The sequence below is a fragment of the Lagenorhynchus albirostris genome, chromosome 5 (genome assembly GCF_949774975.1).
Source record: "Lagenorhynchus albirostris chromosome 5, mLagAlb1.1, whole genome shotgun sequence".
NCBI lineage: Eukaryota > Metazoa > Chordata > Mammalia > Artiodactyla > Delphinidae > Lagenorhynchus > Lagenorhynchus albirostris.
Genome location: NC_083099.1, coordinates 3,049,641 through 3,066,554, shown reverse-complemented (window position 1 = coordinate 3,066,554; position 16,914 = coordinate 3,049,641).

Sequence of the window (16,914 nt, the reverse complement as noted above, 5' to 3'; positions counted from 1 at the left end):
GTGTCTTGTGAAATCCTGGAATATTGCGTTTAAAGCCCCTGCAAGGGATCATCTCTTATCAATGACTCCTTAACCTGTTAGGATGAAAAACACTTGAGATAATCTGTCAACATCAACACATCACCCCTGGAATGTGCTTCTGTCCACCTGCACATGAAACGTCGTGTACAATTCAGGGTGTCCATGGCTCTTCTCATGTCCCTGTGTGGGCCTCGTATCCAAAGCCTACAACTTCCAGGGTTTGTGTGTTTGATTGATTGATTCTTTTTTTTTTTTTTCCTTATCTGGACGGGACCTGAGTCCTGGATTCACAGACTCAGGTTGGATGTGTAATTGCAGATTGGATTTCCCAGGAAAGAGATTTCAGGTGGAGACCAGTGAGCAGGATTTTATACAGATAGTTTATTAGGGAGTGTCCTTGGATCAACACCTACGTGAGGGAGAGGGAGAAAGCAGAATTGGGCAAAGGGAGAAGTTGAACCAAAATACATTCTTTTTAAAAATTTATTTAATTTCATTTTTAAATTTTTAATTTTTATACAATTTTTTTTCTTTTTGTGGTACGCGGGCCTCTCGCTGTTGTGGCCTCTCCCGTTGCAGAGCACAGGCTCCGGACGCGCAGGCTCAGCGGCAATGGCTCATGGGCCCAGCCGCTCTGCGGCATGTGGGATCCTCCTGGTCCGGGGCACGAACCCGTGTCCCCTGCATCGGCAGGCGGACCCTCAACCACTGCGCCACCAGGGAAGCCCTATACAATTTTTAAAGGTTACTTTCCATTTACAGTTATTACAGAATATTGGCTATGTTCCCCATGCTGTATAATACATCCTTGGAGCCTATTTTACCCCCAATATTTTGTACCTCCCCTCCCTATATTATCTTCCCCCCCACTGGTAACCACTAGTTTGTTCTCTGTATCTGCTTTTTTTGTTATATTCACTAGTTTTTCATATTTCAGATTCCACATATTAGGCAATATCATATGATACTTGTCTTTGTCTGACTTACTTCACTTAGTGTGATAATTTCTAGGTCCATCCATGTTGCTGCAAATGGCATTATTTCATTCATTTGTATGGCTGAGTAATATTCCATTGTCTATATGTACCACATCTTCTTTATCCATTCATCTGTCGATGAACATTTAGGTTCCTTCCATGTCTTGGCTATTGTAAATTGTGCTGCTTTGAACACTGGGGTGCATGTATCTTTTCTAATTAGTGTTTTTGTTTTGGCAATGCATTAACAAAGGCCTCAGCTGACCTCGTGGGGACCTCTGGAGGTAAAATGACTTTTCTGAGTCTTTCCACATCGGGGCAAGAGGGCCAGCCTGGCTTCCTCATTGACCAGTCATTGCATGTGGACTTCCCCAGGTGAAGCTGTGCTCTTCCACAGAGGCAATCCCTAACAGGGTCCACACTGAGATGCTCTCCTGGGATTACTCCCAGAAGCAGGGGAGATGAGTCCTCCAGTGCTGAAGGGAGAATCTGGGGAGCACATCACAGCATCCACCATAGGTAGTGATTTACCAGGGCGGCTGGGCCTTGGACCCAGTCTGCAGGCCCCTAGCTCAGTGCTCTTTCCCTTCCCCCTTTGCCTCTTGGTCTGTTGCTCCTGGTCCATATTTCATCCCGCTGGCAACATTCCAGAGCGCTTCAGTATTCTCCTGTGAACAGCTCTACCTCAGCCTGCTAGGAAGACACATTTCCTTGAATATTGTCTAAGCCTCTTTGTGTAGCTTGTTAAAGGTCCTGCTGCTCTTGTGCAAGGCCAAATAACACCTGCAACGGGAAAAAAAGAACCTAAAATTAAATTCCATTACTCATCTCAGGAGCACAACAGACACAGAAAAAGTTCAGAAAGGGGCAATGAAAAAGAATTGAGTCATAACAGAAGTTTATGGAGTAATGAGTTTAATTTCCCAAATTCTCAGTTTCCACACTCAGTTCCAAGCATGTTTCTTTTCAAGCAATTTAGCCATAATTTCAGGGTAGCTTTATTGTATTGACTAAGAATTAGTGTGTTTTAAGCCTTGCATGTGTTTGATTTGTGAATTGCAACTTTTGGAGTTTTTCCTCTGCAATTTGACCAAAGCTAAACCATCTTTCAAAATGCTACCCTTGGAGATAAAGTGCTTTGCTGCCGAGGGGGGCCCTGCAATTTCTGATGGCAACCAGGAAGCTACAAGAAAGCACCTCCCTCCCTGGTGTTTTTGGTCTCAAGTGTCAGTTCTCAAGAAGAGCCCTTCTGTCCTGTGGGAGTGAAGATTAGTCTAGGCTATATGCATGCCTCCCTTTCCAGTACATGGTCTCCTTTTTTCTTTTTTGATGTGGACTATTTTTAAAGTCTTTATTGAATTTGTTACAATATTGCTTCTGTTTTATGTTTTGGTTTCTTGGCCCCGATGCACGTGGGTTCTTAGCTCCTTGACCAGGGGTTGAACCTGCACCCCCTGCATTGGAAGGGGAAGTCTTAACCATGGGACCGCCAGGGACGTCCTGACCTGATCTACTTTCTACCTGGTTTCTGTTGACACTCTGAAGAAGGGTTCCTCCACATCAGAATCTGAGATACCACAAATAATCATCTCTGCACGACAAAAGGTTGTGTTATCACAGGCTGCCAGTATGTGTTTGCTGAAGAGCACTGTAGTAGACCTTACTAGCGTTCCCCAACACAGGGCTCTCTTCTTCTCATCACCCTTATAGGTGCATGGGACTATGTAACTATTTCTGGGCAATAAAATATTAGAAGTGATGCATCTCATCCCCAGGCCAACTCAGTAGAACTCCCCTGTATTGTTCTCATCTCACTTGTCCTCTGTTCTGGCGAGGTGGAGAAGGAGGCCTTGTGTTGGGATGATGAACCCCCCTCACTTTCCCCCAAAAGAGGATGTAGCCCTGATCCTTGAGTCATCATTTGGAGAGTGGCTTTCCTAGAGAGTCATCCAGACCCACAGTGGACTTTGAATTAGTGAAAAACACATCTTTGTCTTGTAAAGCCACTGAGATTTGTTGTTACTGCAGCAAAGCCTGGCTTATGCTAATTAATATACCTGCTTCCTTGTCTGCCTCATCTCCCCACCCTCCCCCCTCCACTGGCACCAAATACTGACCTAAGGGGTCTGTATGTATCTAAACTCTTTCTCTCTGGTCTGTAACAGCCCAACCAACTTTGGATTGTGTTCTCACTACACACTTGGAAAAATCTCTTCTGCACCTCTAATTGATGAAGTAGGGGAATACTACTTCACCTTCGAAACCCCAGAACTTAGTAGAAGCCCAGGTTAGAGGAAGCATTCAATAAAAGTTTGTGGAACAACAGATTGATCACTGGATATCTCTTTGGGGGACAATGTGCATGTATTTTGCACTCAGGGCTTTTCTAGTCCTTTTATTAATCCACTGCCAGTTCCAATTCATGCTTCTTTAAGTCTCTGGCAGAGAGGGCAAGAGAGGCTGTGAACGTATCTCAGAGGAAATGAGACAGAGGATGCAGAACCTTCACTCTCTCTCATTGTTGACTTTCTCTGTGGCCTTGGGCAGATTACTGAGCCTCCTGAAACCTCATTTTTTCTCATCTGGAGAAACGGGGGCCTCCTTCACAGGGTTGATGTAAAAATTACCGAGACAATGCATGTAAACAGCTTAGCATGATGCCTTGCACAAAATAAGTGGCATGGAACAAATGCAGTCTATTGAACCGATTTGATACCCTTCTTTCCTTTTGATTCCTTTCTCTACTGTTCCTCTAATCCTGACTCCCAACTACTACCTGGGGTCCCTTCACTACCCAGAGACTGTCTTGCAGTCTTACTATCTGGTGACGTCTCATCTAAGCCTGTCTTCCTCAGACAGTGGCAGCAAATCCACTTTGCTGCCTTAAAACTATAGGTAGTTGGGGAAAATGGGGCTAATAATCTAATTCCTACGACTATGACTCATTGACTCAATGTGTCAATAACTAACCTGATACTGCTTTAGGAGTGCGTGCATTTTAAGAAGGTTACCAGCATATTCAGGGCACCTGAAGCACAAAGATGGTTCTCCCAAGCAGGAGTCGCTGGGAACCATGGCACTGGAGATTCTCACTTCTTGCTGGAGTCACACCACGTAGGTGGCCATTGGTTCTGTTTGTGCTGGAACTGGTCCTGAGATCCCCACCATGATCATGTCTAGATGTTTATGAGTCAGAGAAGCCACTGTTGTTTTGCGTACATTTAAAAATGATATTTGCATAATCGGCATATAGATTGCTACTGTCCATTCCTAGTTAGTTGTCAAGTTAAGCATTTATTATTGTGACCTTTCAGCATGTCACTTTTGAAAAATTTATTTGCAGCATCTACCTACCGTCATTGGTCCAGATTCTCAAAACCTTAACAGAACCTAAATCAGAGAAAGTATCAATCACTGAATTTCTTACGGTCAGAAAATCTTTATTACCGAGAAAGAGGATGGTCCTTCCTTCAGCAGGAGCAAAGCAAATTCCAGTGTTCTGTGCTGGCTTCACTCCTCCCTGTAACCCTCTGCGTGCCCCAGGAAGACAGTCTCTTCCTCCTGCGTTGTGGCCCGCGAGGCTGACCCACATGGAGAGTACCACGGATTCCCTTGCCTTCTGACTGCAAGTTCAGTTGATGGGAAACACGGGCAGGATTTTGGAGGACAGGGAGAGAGCGAGGCTGGAACGTTTATTCCCCGAGCTGCCTCCTCGCTGAGTGGCTGCGGGATGATTATGTCCCCCCGGGGAAGACCACAGCCCCTGTTGGGGGTCAGCCCCATTTAACCACCTCCCTGGGCTTCTGGAGCCACTCCCTTCCCTTACCACTTCAGGTGCCAGGCGCTACTGGCTCCTTCAGTGTAGGTAGGCACAGGGTACCGTCCCAACTTGGTTTCCCTGAATCCGAGTTTACCTTTGTAAATTATAAATCTTAACTAAATTCATATCAAACACCCTAGTGTTTCCTGCCAGGACGCTGACATGCATCCACTTACTCATTTGTTATTTGCAGCCTGATAATGCGTTGCCCAGAGAAACTTCTCAGATGGACATAATCCTTTCCCTCTGATATCATGGAAATAGCTCCACATTTAAAATTCCTGGGCCAAATGGAGTGATTTTTCCTTAATTTATCTGCTGTCTTTTTTTCCGCCCTTAAAAGTGTTATCAGTAGAAGAGCTTTCAGCTTATCCCAAGTCCAGGATTGGAGGCGGGCTTCCAGGAAGTGTGACAAATGCACAAGCATGTCAGGCTGTGACAGTCTCAACGGGCTGAGATTTCAAAAATCTTAAGAAAGGGAGACTTTGAAGTGCCTTATTCAAAGGCAGCCAAGGCTTTTATGATCAGAGGAGGAGATTCTAACGTGGCCTGTTAACTAGCGTAGAGTGGGGGCCTCCACCCTCTCCCAGGGATGAGATGCCCTGGCTGGTATGTTCCCTGAACCCAAATGTGGTTGCAAAAAGAGCCAAGGTCTCATTGCTGAAATTTATAACCATATCAACCATCGTTTTAAGAGATACCACATCGTTTTTTAAAAAGCTTTAAACTTATAGAGCTATTCAAATAACCATTGAGCCATTTGAACTGAAATAGGAGTTAGTTCAAAGTGGCAGTTCGTAAATTTGAGGTGCTGTGGTTTCATGGAGAAGGCATAAATGCCGAGCAAAGAGTCTGATGCACTAGTTTATTAACTTATAGTTATGCTTATGATTGTATAGGACTGGGGGACCAAGCTGGCAGAATTTGACTTTTAATTTGACTTTGGAGCATAATTAGACGCCATCATGAGGCACATGCAGAACATGCTTCATGATATTTGTTTGCTCATTCAATCACTCAAAATATTTTTCTTAGCCTCAAACTGTATGCGAGGGAACAATGAGTAAATAACAAGGCAGATCTTTAAGGAATTTTTAGTTTAATAGGGAAGTCCTGAAAACACAGAATCATGATGTAATGTAAGAGCTTCGTGGCAAGAAGGATCAGGAATCAAGAAACAGGAACAGGTCCTGACTGTGGGCCTTGGGCAAAGCCAGGGAAGACTTTGTCAGAGGAAGGGGTGCATGAGCTATTTCTTACAGGAGAAGTTGTCGTGTCTCAGAAGGGGGAGGTTAGGGAGGAACTTCCCAGCAGAGAGTGTAGAGAGCTTTGCAGGACAATCCCCAAAACCTCGGGGCATTCCATAGGGCTGGAAGGTGATGTTTGTGGGGTGTCACGGCAGAAAGTAGTGCCTGGGTCTGGGGGTATTGCACTGAAGGGATCTGGCTTTCATCTATAGGCTTGTGGTCTCCTGCTTTGGCAGGCATCCATATCACCTGGAGAGCAGGTGAAAATGCAGGTGACTGCGTCCTACTGTTTGACATTCTGATTCGGCAGGTCCGGGATGGGATTAAAGAAGCTGCATTTTAAAAAGCAATGTATGAACCATATTTGAGAAATACTGCCACTGGAAATGGAAAGCCTTGGAGGGGAGTCAACGCAGTGCCCAAAGAACATATCTATGTGGGTAGTCATTTGCCCTCCTTTGTATTCTTCTCTACTCTTCTGATCTGCCCCTCCTTTTGTGAGACTCAGGGAGAGTTGAAGGATGCTTCTGAAATAACCTGCTGCTGAGTGTTGCAGTGCATGTGTGACCCCTGCCCCCCTCCAGTTGGGTCATCAGACAGCTACTTCATGTTGCCATCTTGACAGCTGATGTAGATCCCAGCAGCTCCAAAGTGTAATTGACTTGATGAGCAGTACCAAATACAGTGTGCAGTGGGGCAATTAAGCGGTTTACGTAGAGAGTAAAACCAGCTGAACGGGTGTAGCTACTACGTGGAGACTTAGATGCCTAGTTAGGAGAGACGAGTTTTGAACAACTCTCGATTTCCTGGTAACACAGGGAAAAATAGAAACTGTGTTGAATTAGACATTTCGCATTGTTTGAGAAAAAGGGCATTCATTGGTTAGAGGGAAATACTTTCCTATATTAAGTTCAAGGAGGGGTTTGTGTATCATGGTCAAGGTTGATTACAGTTTTGTAAAAAGTAGAAAACGTGTCCCTGTTATAAGAAGTGACACTTTTTTTAACCCTCAGTTGCTTGAGTGGGTTGATGATCAGGAAGCTTGTAACTGCACACAAGTAATTTTGGTTGTAGTGCAAAGAGCCAGGGGAAAGACAGTGTTTTGCTTTCTACTTAGGATTGCACATACACAGGGATTTTCTTTTGTTCTTACAAACAATGTCTTTGCTGTAGTTATAAATGAAGTTATCTACTCAAAACCTTGCTTTTAAAAACAGCTGAGGCAGTTGATAGTAGTAAAAATCAATGTTTGGGTATGTTTGGCCTTATAAAATTTTTTTTTTTTTTTGCGGTACGCGGGCCTCTCACTGTTGTGGCCTCTCCTGCTGTAGAGCACAGGCTGTGGACACGCAGGCTCAGCGGCCATGGCTCACGGGCCCAGCCGCTCCACGGCATGTGGGATCTTCCCGGACCGGGGCACGAACCCGTGTCCCCTGCATCAGCAGGCGGACTCTCAACCACTGCGCCACCAGGGAAGCCCCTGGCCTTATAAAATTTAATGTCTAATACATAATACAAGTGACCCATGAGAGCAGGGGACATGGGCATATAATAAAAAGCACACGTTTTGGAATGAAAAAGGAACAAAAAAGGAAAAGAAAAATGCAAGTGAAGATAGTATAGACAGAGAGAAAAAGATGTAGAAAACTTTTTATTAAGAGTAAGACTCACATTATAATGAGCAACAGATAGAATATTGACCTGGGAATGTAGGGAACTGTGTTGGTATTTGTGTTGCCTTTACTGTGTGTGACCACAGTTTGAACTCTGTATGTATTAGTTTCATCACTCACAAGATAAAGGAATTACTTACAATAGGTTAGGATTGGCAACTACAGCTCAGGAGCCAAACCCTGCCTGCCACTTACTTTTATGAATAAAATTTTATTGGAATACAGCCTTGTGGCCCATTTATGTACAGCAGCCTATGGCAGCTTTCATGCTGTAATGACAAAGTGGCAACAGAAAATGTATGGCTCCTAAGACCTAAAATATTTATCCTCTGGTCCTATACAGATAATGTTTGACAGTGCTTGCAATGAGTGACTGTGAATTAGTGAAAATATCAGTTTGGTTACTGTAAAGTGGAACCAAAATGAACAATGGGTAAAAACAAAAAAAACAAAACTCCCTACTCAAGTAGGAGAATGCTATTATTAACTTGCCTCCAGGGCTTTCCATCTCCCATGGCCATATTTCTCAATATATGGTCCCTGGGTTGCTTCATTAAATGCAGATTTCTTAATTATTATTATTCCTCACCCAGGCAGAGGTCTGAGCTGGTGGGTAGCTCCCCTGTACAAAGGAGCTCATTGCTCTGCCATCTTCCATGATGACTTACTGCTCAGGGTCCAGCATGGCCACTCCAGCTCTCTAGGTCACTTCTGTGTTCCAGCCATCAGGCAGGGGAGAGCAGACACAGAAGGCACACCCTTCTCCTAAAGGGTACAAATTGGTGGTCGAATTGATAACCCCATTCAAGTCATGCAAGCTGAAATTGATGTCATGGTCATATCTGCAAGGGATGCTGGGAAATACACTTTTTATCTGGGTGGCCATGGCCCAACTCAAAATTCTATTACTGCATAAGAAGAGAATGGATATGGTGGGACTGATCAACTATAAATTTCTTTCCACTTAAAATCTATGAACATAGATAATTTGTCTGTGTGGGCAGCCACAACAAATCCCACAGACTGGGTTACTTAAACAGAAATTTATTTTCTCAGAGTTCTGGAGGCTGGAAAGTCCAGGATCAAGGTGCTGGCCTGTTAGGTTCCCGGTGAGAGCTCTCTCCTGGCTTCTTCGCACAGTGTACTCCCATGGCCTTTCCTTGGGGTGCACATATGGACAGAGAGCGTGCTCTCCGGTGTCTCATCTTATAAGGATGCTCATTCTACTGGGTCAGACTCCACCCTTATGACCTCATTTAACCTTAATCACCTCCTTAAAGGCCGTTATCTCCAAAGATATTTCCACTGGGGCTTAGGGCTTTAATAAAGAAATTTTTTGTTGGTGGGGGCATAATTCAGCCCATAGCACAGTTGCTCTATGAAATTGACAAAAGCAGACAAGTCATGAATGCACCAATAATAGACAATGGAAATGAGGATATGGCCTTCTCATCATTAGCACCTCCTTAGAAAGGAGAGGGTAGTTCTTAAATTCACACTGTCAATTCTATAGAACACCTAAAATTAGTTTGTGTCATTGTTTAGTTAAATGGTTCTTTTTTACCTATAGTAAAAAGTATTTGGAAATTATTGCTTTATTTCAAAAGCTTCCGTTAAAAGCTCTTTAAAGCACACATCAAAAACTGTAGTGTCTTGGGACTTCCCTGGTGGTCCAGTGGTAAAGAATCCACCTTCCAATGCAGGGGACGTGGGTTTGATCCCTGGTCAGGGAACTAAGATCCCACGTGACATGGGGCAACTAAGCACACACGCCACAACTACTGAGCCCATGTGCCTTGGAGCCCACACGCCACAACTAGAGAGAAGCCCATGCACCGCAATGAAAGATATCGCGTGCCACAACGAAGATCCTGCATGCTGCAACCTAAGACCCGATGCAGCCAAAAAATAAAAATAAATAAATAAAATAAACGTTAAAAAAAATTGTAGTGTCTTAGGGACGTTCTGCTAAACAACTTGGCTGAAATCAAATATGTCAAGTCATGAAAATCGAGGAAAAGACGAGGAACTGTTCCAGACTGAAGGATACTAAAGACGTGTGACAGCTAAATGCAAGTTAATGATTCTGAACTGGATCCTTTTGCTAGAAAGGACACTGGATAAATGGCAAAACTTCAGTCCAGTGGTACATTAGATGATAACATATCCACATCAACTTCCTAAATTTGATGGTTGATTGTGGTTATGTGAGAGAATAGCTTTTTTTGTAGGAAATAGATACTAAAATATTTGGGGGTGATGAGGCAACAAGTTAGTTTCTGACTCTGAAGTAATTCAGGAAAAAAATTGGGGGTGTTGAAATTTCTCTAAGTTTGAGATTGTTTCAAAAATGTTAAATAAAATAAAGTAGAATGACGCACACAACAGCAAATACAAAAAAAAAAAAAATAGTGTCTTAACCTAAGCAACAATGTCCAGGAAGGCACTGCTGGCCTGGGTGCCTTGACAACAAATTGTTTTGTTGACGCATGTTTGGGGTTCTAGAAAGGATTATCATTGAAAGAGTCTACCAATAACAGTTCCCTCTGGGTAAACAGATACAGGGTACTCAAAAAATCTCATCTTTTGAAATTTAAGCTGCATGATACGACATCAGGAGAATTTGCCCAGTTCTCTTCGTGAGAGTCGTCATTCATTTTTTTAATCATTCCACTTTGTATTGGGGGTACTGTTTTGATTGTCTATTGCCCAAAACTCAGGGGTCAAAAACAACATTAACCATTTATTTTCTCAGGATTTTGCTATTTGAGTGGGGCTCAACACAGACAGGTTATCCCTACATAACATGGTGTGAGCTTGGGCAGATCACCTGGATCAGAAGACCCACTTCCAAGGCAGCTTCACTCCCGTGGTTGGTGTGTTGGTAGTGGTTGTCAGTGGAGGGCTCAGCTGAGGCTGTTAGTTAGTGGCCTTGATTCTTTCTCCGTGTGGGCTTCTTTATGTAGCTGCTCAAGCTTCCTTTCAAGAGGAGGAAAGCAGAAGCTGCCAGTCCTCTCAAAGTGTAAACCCAGAACTGACATAGCATCACTTTCACTTTGCGCGGACAGTCCAAACAGTCACAGGGCCCAGCCCACAATCAAGAGGGTGGAAAAATGGACTCCACCTCTTGGCAGGTATGGGAACAAAGAATGCGTGGCTACCTTCAATTCACAAAGGTGACAAGAATTATCAGCCATCCTAAATTTGTTGTAAGCATATATGCTTTGATAATTCTTTCTGGGTCCCTCCCTAAAGATCCCTTCTAGTAGACACTTTTTTCTAACTGCTCCCCCCATGAAATTTTAATACCCCAGTGACACTATGTATCTGGTTATGTGCTGTATATGTTTCTGTGTTTTATACCTTAGAAGAGTAAGATTTTTTCATTCCCATAGAAACTAATTTTCATCCCCATGGGGGCAATATTGCCTCCAATGAAAGTACATGGCCTAGACCCTGCAACCTCAGAAACCCCCTAACATTCATTTTGTCAAATAACCACCAACTTTATTCACTGTCCTTATAGAAAAATGTCTCAAACAATGTGGGTAGGAGGAACATGTGTAAGGTTAATCTCCCAGGCAATGCCCATCATTGTCTTTCCTACAAATAAAATTAACTAGTTCATTGTATAATTATCATCTAATATCTTTTTTTTTTTTTTTTTAGCCATGCCATGAGGCATGCAAAACCTTAGTTCCCCGACCAGGGTTTGAACCTGTGCCCCCTGCCTTGGGAGTGTGAGGTCTTAACCACTGGACCTCCAGGGAAGTCCTAATATCTTTCTTAATTGCAGTGTCTGTAGGGGCAGGAGCATGTCTGTCTCAGTCATTTTTGAACAGATTCTGACACAAAATAGGCGATCGATATTTCTGGAATATATTAATAAAGCATTTAATGTCTAAAAGAGAAATGAGGGCAAGACAGGTGGAAACGAGAGTATTCCTGAGCTTGTTCAGAGTTGTGTAAGAGGGGTTGCAAGAGGCAAGAGGAAGTGAGACAGCCAGGGTCATTTTTCTACTCAGTAAAGATTTAGTCCTTCACTTGAGGAGCTTTGTAGACCAAAGCTTGAGGATGGAACCTTGTCCTGTTCATTGTTAAATGCTGTAGGGGTTTTAACACAACACCTTGGAAAGATGGTTGAATATTGTTTGAATTATGAATTCATAGCTAAGATAGAAAGCAAGTCTTTTGAATAAAGAGAGGCATAAATCCTCTTACTTTTCTCTTTTTCATTTATTTAAGTATATATTTAGAATGATCTACCTTTATATCTATCAGAAGAAGCTTTTTCAAAAGAAACTTTTTATATTTAAAGAAAAATAATTTTTGACATTCATATTTTCTTCCATTTAATAGGTTTGTATCTTTCTTTTCTCCCTTCAGATCATCTACAACATGACAATTCTTTTCCCCTTTTAAAATAGAATAGATTCTAAAAGCCCAGTTATAACCCCCTCAAAAAATAAAAGGACTATAGGGAGATGTTTTAAAAAAACTGAGTTGCGTATATCAGTTCTCTTTTCTGTCACATCTTTGTGGCTGCCATGGGAAGATTACAAAAGCTTCAGGTCTGATTTTGGTGGATGAATTCCCAATGAACACCCCCTCCAAGGAGTGATCGATATTCTGGACAAAAGGGGGGTATTTCTTCAATATGTCCATTTGATTTTATTTTGTGAGGCAACCACGTTTGTAACCCACACTAACATGTCAGAAATATGACACTGCTTTTAGTTCCCTGCCCTGTAAAAGATGCCTGGTAAAAAAATAAATACAACTAGGAATGGCCGAGTAAGTCATTTTATTTTTTATGATTCAAGCCCCAAAAGGTCTTGAACTGTCAGATTGATTGTCTCTCCAGTTTTACGACTTTTAGTTGTATTTATTCTTTGATGTTTACCATCAACTGTGTCTACGTGCGCCATGGTCTGTGGGATTTCATATTGCTAAATCATTTTTTAAGCTTTAGTTGTAGCTTCTATTTAGCATCCATCCCCCGAGACATGCCATTAACATGAATCATTTTTGAAAGTGTTTGGTGCAATGGGAACTCCCTGTTGAGTCGATCACTCATCGCGATGGAAAGCAACAATGACCTTCTCAGAAATATCCATCACAGTGAAATAATCAAGGACGCACTCAATGCTCAGGGACTTCTGATCGGGGTGTTCCCATCGACTTCATCATCATCCCCAAAGCAGGAGATGGGTGGTCAGTGCAACTTCAGGAGGGAAAAAGGAAAAGAGGGGCAGGGGGAGAAAAACAGCTAACCCAAAGCATAGCTATTTTGTCAGAGGGTGGGTTTTTCCCCACTTCCATGAAGGTGATTTTCATAGAAGATGAATTTCAGAGGCAATCGCAACACTATTTGAATGCATTCTTCTCTAACACTCTATTTTCAACTTCCATGTTTTCTTCTTCAAGAATGGTTATGAGGTTAGCTTCTTTGATTTCTCTTCTTTGTGATGCCCACCTCTGACCTGGGCATATTTTCTCAGTTCAAACTCTATATTCAACTGCTCAACTGATAGAGATTTGAGGGTCTCATTCCTGACTAAAAAGTTTCTGAAAGAAATGAGTATAATTACCACTGGAAATAAGTTATTTCCCTTGGTTTATACCAAGTGTTTAGATACTTTTCAGTTGTAAACCAGGACATTAACTTGTAAATTATTCTGGTAGACTGCTATCCTTTCTCTGTTTATGTTTGGTTAAGTCTGGCCTCCAAATTCTCCCTTATCTCCAAGTTTCCTAGCTCCTTCCTCAGACTAATAAATACAAATATACTATATGTTAAAATTAGAGGACAACAGGTAAATATATTCCAAAGCAGGGGTCAGAAAACTGCAGCCCACAGGCCAAATGTAGCCTGCTGGCTGTTTTGTAAATAAAGTTTTATTGTAACACACACACCCATTCACTTATCTGTTGCCTATGTTGCTTTCACTCTACAGCAGCATTTGAGAAGTTGTAATAGAATGGCACTCAAAGACTAAAACATTTACTATCTGGTCCTTACAGAAAAAGTCTGCTGTTCTAAGTTGTAGCTATTCAAACATAATCGTATTTACTAAGTAAACAATAATAATGATTTTATTAACTGGACTCTTCTCAAACTAGAAGGCCAATTTTGAGAAAAATATCAGCATATTTTAGGAAAATACAGAAGGAGATAATTTCTAACTTTACTTTGGTTTCTTGGCTCTCTGCTTTCAGGCATTCTTTCAGCTGTTAGTTTTCCCCCCTATTTAAAGAGAGTATCTCCAAATTGCAAAATGTGAAATTTTGTCATATGTATATTTTAACTTTTGGGGAAATCCCAGTCTCTCAGTTTTTGCCTAATTGTTCCTGAATAAACTGATCATTTAATATTATTGAATTAAAATAGGCCATTTGTCAGGGAAAATGTAATCTGTTTTTGTTTTAATCTGCATTTTTTTCATAAATTGTGAGATTGAACACTTTTTTCCTTTGTTCATTGGTTGCTAGTAATTATACTTTGTGAATTCTTTTCACATCATTTATTTTTCAAAATAAGCTTTTGCTGAAATTTTTGACTAAATTGGTTATACTCCTTATTTGCGTTAGTCTAGTATGAATCTTCCAATTAGAATTTATACTCCCACCAGTGCGGCCTCTCTTGTAAGAGGACATGCAGAAAGCCCTGGGCATACGGTATAGTATCTTTAATGTGTTTTATGATTTAAAATATAATGAAGTACCAATGACAGTGGAAATCACAAAACAAAGAGTAAATAGGGGGACTTCCCTGGTGGTCCAGTCATAAAGAATCGGCTTTCCAAAGCAGGGGACGTAGGTTCGATCCCTGGTCAGGGAGCTAAGATCCCACATGCTGCGGGGCAACTAAGCCCACTCGCCACAACTACTGAGCCCCCCGGGCCTCAACTAGAGAGTCTGCATGCCACAAAGTACAGAGCCCACACACCCTGGAGCCCACACATCACAACGAGAGAGAGAAAACCTGCAGGCCACAACTAGAGAGAAGTCTGAGCACCGCAAGGAAGAGCCCACACGCTGCAACTAAGACCCAACACAGCCAAAAAATAATAAATAAAGAGTACGTTAAACACTTTTAGGAAAGTAAAACATATATCAAAAATTAGAGGATTCCCTGGTGGCGCAGTGGTTGAGAGTCCACCTGCCCATGCAGGGGATACGGGTTCGTGCCCCGGTCCAGGAAGATCCCACATGCTGTGGAGCGGCTGGGCCCGTGAGCCATGGCTGCTGAGCCTGCATGTCTGGAACCTGTGCTCTGCAATGGGAGAGGCCACAACAGTCAGAGGCCCACGTACCGCAAAAAAAAAAAAAAAAAAAAAAATTAGAATTTTATATCCTAAAAGAAAGGCAAATGTTTCTACTTCACTGAAATTGTAACAAATTGTATCAACTCTCAACCAAACAAGGAATTTAAAGTTACTTTATAGTATTTCCCATGGTTTGAGCTTTTTTTTCTTTCTTCTTAAGCTCACCATACTTTAGGGTCATGGGATTTTTATTTGGCATGCTGCAGTATAACTGAATGAGACACTTACTTCCAGATGATAGATGCCTATGATTGAGAAGAAACTGCTTTCTTTAAATTGTAACTGACTGACTTATGGAGATGAATGGCTTGTTAGCATAAGTAGCTTTATAGCTAGGCAATTATAAGAAAAAAGACTGAGATTAAAATATCTAGCAATTCTAGAATGTTTGCATAGTGAGAGAGAAAGAGAGAGAGAAAGGGAAAGAAAGTGTGTGGTGTGTGTGTGCACGCGATGGGAGAAGGGAGGGACTGTGTGTGTAAACATATGAGCACATGCACACACACACACAATGTAGAATGCACTGCTCCAAGATAAAATGCATACAGATAGCCTACTGACATAATGGTGATTTTTATTTTTAATAACCCAATATAAAACTGATGGGTGAAGGCAAAAAAGAGTAGTCAGTAGTTTTCATTTATGGAGGTCACAGAGAGAATTATTCCATGTTGACGTATGTCAGAGAACAGGGATGCAATTCCAAAGGAAAATGTACATGGAAGTTAGTATCCCACGATGGTCACCACCAATTCCTTCCTTCCCTGTCTGTGCAGGCTGCTCTTCCCCTTGAAACTCAGCTGGACTTAGAGATTTGCTTGGCCAGTCGAATGCAGTGGGAGTGACATTCTGAGGCTTCCCGTGCTACATCATAATAAGCCTGTTAGCTTCCTCCTGGGTCCCTTGGAAAGTTGATCCTTGAAATACTTCCTCTCAGAACCTGGTCGTCATTCTCTGAGAAATCCAAACCACGTAGAGAAGTCACGTGTCAGCTCCTGGTTGATAACCTCAGCCAGCAGCCAACAGCAACTGTCAGTCGTGCGAGGTCACCATGCGGATGTCCAGTCTAATACAGCCCTATACTCCCGATCAGCCTGCATCTGATAACAAATTCGTGAGAGCTTCCTAGCTGAGACAAGTCAACACACAGAACTGTAGTAGTGAACGAAAAACTGTTGTTTTAAACCACTCTGTGTTGTGGTGGTTTGTAAAGCAGCAAAAGCGCGTTGATATAGGATAAAACATTTATGAAACTCAGCAAGGTAATGATTTCGTAGAAAATATGTCAGTAGGATGAGTAGGTTTAACATATCCCACACAGAAAATTTTCTGCCTTCCCAAACTCCACCAAAAAGTTCCTCCCAGACCCAAGAAACATTCTCCTAACTCTCAACTAAGGAGGTCAGGACCAGACCCTTTAAGGTGGAGCTCAAACCCTGGACTTCTTTCCCCCCACAGGGACTTGCATTTCTAGCCAAGTTAGTAAATAATAAATGGAATCTACACTCACAGAGGCAACTGAGACGTTTGAGGAACACAGCACTATAAAAGAATAATAAATGGGACAAACCAGAAAAGATAAACAAGGAACAGACAAAACAAGAGCTTAAAGCAAATATAATAATTAAGCTCGAAAAATATGAGAGGATATTGGAAACATGAAACAAAAATTAGCCAGTAGCGAAGAACCAAAGGAAGACATGAAATAGTTGACCCCAGTGGATGAGGTAAATATAAAAGAGTAGTCAAAGAAAGCATTACTGAACTGAAAGATCAGGTCCAAAATGCATTCATAGCAAAATGAAAAAAGAGAACAATAAAATGCCAAATTGGCTGTAACAAAGATCC